A 3321-nucleotide genomic window follows, 5' to 3' on the forward strand; every position below is an offset into this window, starting at 1 on the left:
ATATATATATATATATATATATATATATATACATACATATATATATACATATATATATACACACACACATATATATATACATATATATATATACACACACACATATATATATACATATATATATACACACACACATATATATATACATATATATATATACACACACACATATATATATACATATATATATATATAGGTATTTAGATATGTATGTGTATTTAAATATGTCTGTCTATGTGCATATATGTATATATATATATATATATATATATATATATATATATATATATATATATATCCATACATGCAGAAAGACGGAAGGGAGAGACAAGGGTGAGGGTGAGAAAAATAAAACTAATTTTACAGCAAAATTCAATTGAGCCAGCAACAGACATTGCAAGATATATTTATTTCATGTAGATATGTAATATTAAATGTTATTATAGTCAATATATATATACGCACTCACACACACATACACACATGTATGCACACACACATATATTCATGTTTGTCCACACATGACAAGTAATCAAAACAAATATACATATATTTTTTTATGTAATCCATAGAAGTTACAAAGTGAAACCCTCAACCTTTGGAGTCTCTTTGCAGCTTCTATCAAAAATAATTTTTATATATATAGGCACAGATATGGTTGTGTAGTAAGAAACTTGCTTTCCAATCACATGCCTTTGAGTTCAGTCCCACTGCATGGCACCTTGGGCAAGTGTCTTCTACTATAGCCTCGGGTTGACCAAAGCCTGGTGAGTGGATTTGATGGAGGGAAACTGGAAGAAGCCTGTCATATATCTATGTGTGTGTTTGTGTCAATGTTTGTACCCTACCACTGCCTGACAACCAGCGTTGGTGTGTTTATGTCCCCAAAACTTAGTGGTTTGGCAAAAGAGATAAAATTAGTACCAAGCTTAAGAAAGAAATAAGTACTGGGGTTGAATCATCCAACTAAAAATTCTTCAAGGCAGTGCTGTAGCATGGCCACAGTCTAATAACTGAAACAAGCAAAAGATAAAAGATATATATATTTGTTTAAGTATTTGTTTTGCAAGATTCTTGATGTGACGTGTGTTGAAACAATATCTTCCTTAGTGAATAATATATTCCGCCTGACTGGCCTTCATGCCGGTGGCATGTAAAAGCACCTACTACACTCTCGGAGTGGATGGCATTAGGAAGGGCATCCAGCTGTAGAAACTCTGCCAAATCAGATTGGAGCCTGGTGTAGCCATCTGGTTTCACCAGTCCTCAGTCAAATCGTCCAACCCATGCTAGCATGGAAAGCGGACGTTAAACAACGACGATGATGATGATGATATTATTTTCCTTTAGATTTCTCATTAACTCAACATATCTTCCTCTACTCATAGTTTATATTTAGAACTTATACTGATCAAATAACATTTCTATCAAGACCTAAATGATATATCTACTGTATAGCTTGGATCTATGTTCTTCCACTGTGTATTTGAATTGGTCAGTAATAGTTTAAATGCAGTAGAAATTTTGCGATAAATATTTTTCAAGTTGCTGGGTGGCATTGAAGAAACCAAGTATCATATTACAATTCTTTCATGCTCTGATAAATAGAATTCCTAAGTAGATCTGCTGAAATAGCTCCCTATGCCTTATATTGGTCAAATATTGTTAGTTCTACTATCTCCCTTAAAAGGGTCTCTATTCCAAGTGGTGTGGTATTAGCTTTGATAAGGATGGGGTGGCGTTAAATTTCTCTATCTCTGTAGAATCTTTGTCGATCAAATATGGGATCTATTAATATACATGATTACAGCATCACAGAATTTTGGAATCTGCCAATCTATATGTAACATGTGTAAGCTGATTAAGAAATTACTGTTTATTAAGAAACTTTTTGACATTTTGATTAAAAAGATTTATAGGAATTTCTTTCTAGAATCAAAGAGAAATAAATATTGAGAGAAACAGTAGAGTTGTTTAAAGACAGCTAATAATTTCCTTGGAACTGTATCCTACATCAAATATTGTAATTTTTGATGTTGGTTGTTGTGTCAACATCCATCGATGCATCTAAATATGCATCCATCCACTCCATCTATACATGCATCTTTCCATCTCTACTAACATACATACATATAAATGCAAACATTCATAAATTTATACAATCAGCCATCTATACATGAATACACACATATGTATACGTACATGCATACATATTTATAAATACACTCCCACACCCCTCTAAGCTACACCACTTCCCTTCTGTATGTCCATCTCTAAACACATTATACTTCTATATACACATGTCCCTCCTCCCTTCTTAACTGATCCCATACAACTGCATTCTCACTTCCCTCCAAATCTCCTACTATTTTTGTCTTGATTCTTTCTTTCCAGCACCTTTTTTATTTCATCCACCCCTTACCCTTTGCTCTTTCTTCTGATGAACGACTATGTTTTTTGTATTTACAGTTAGTGGGTACTGGCATTAGCCACGTTTGGATGATGCTTTTTACATGCCACCAGCACGGGAGCCAGTCAGTGGGTACTGGCATTGGTCATGTTCAGATGATGATTTCCATATGCCGCCAGCACAGGAGCCAGTCAGGCAGACTTGGTATCGACCATATTTGGTTGATGCTTTTTACATACCAGCAGCATGGGAGCCAGTCAGGGGGCACTGGCCACAGTTATGATATTGGTTTTACTTGACTCAACAGGTCTTCTCAAGCATATTATATTACCTGATGCATCAGGGGCACTCTTAACTGGGCCAGACATGCATGTCAGCAATCTCACTTTAGTTGCCGGGCCTTCTCAATCACAGCATATCTCCAAAGGTCTCAGTCTCCTGTCATTGCCTCTGTGAGGCCCTATGTTCAAATGTCATGCTTTACCACCTCATCCCATGTCGTCCTGGGTCTACCTCTTCCACAGGTTCTTTCCATAAGGAGCAGCACTTCCTCACACAGCTGTCCTCATCCATATGTAACACATAACCATACCAGCACAGCTGTCTCTCTTGCACACCACATTTGATGCTTCTTAAACTCAATTTTTCTCTCAGGGTATTTGCACTCTGTCATGTAAGCAAATTGACATTACACACCCAGCAGATCATACTAGCTTCATTTCTTTCAAACCTACGCATGTCCTCAGCAGTCATGGTCCATGCTTCACTGCTGTGTAGCATGGCAGTTTTCACAAATGCATCATACAGTCTACCTTTCATCCTGAGCAAGAGGCCCTTAGTTGCCAGCAGAAGTAGGAGCTCCCTGAACTTTGCTCAGGCTATTCTTATTCTAGCCACTACACTCTCAGAGC

This window comes from Octopus bimaculoides, chromosome 5, assembly GCF_001194135.2.
Source record: "Octopus bimaculoides isolate UCB-OBI-ISO-001 chromosome 5, ASM119413v2, whole genome shotgun sequence".
NCBI classification, from domain to species: domain Eukaryota; kingdom Metazoa; phylum Mollusca; class Cephalopoda; order Octopoda; family Octopodidae; genus Octopus; species Octopus bimaculoides.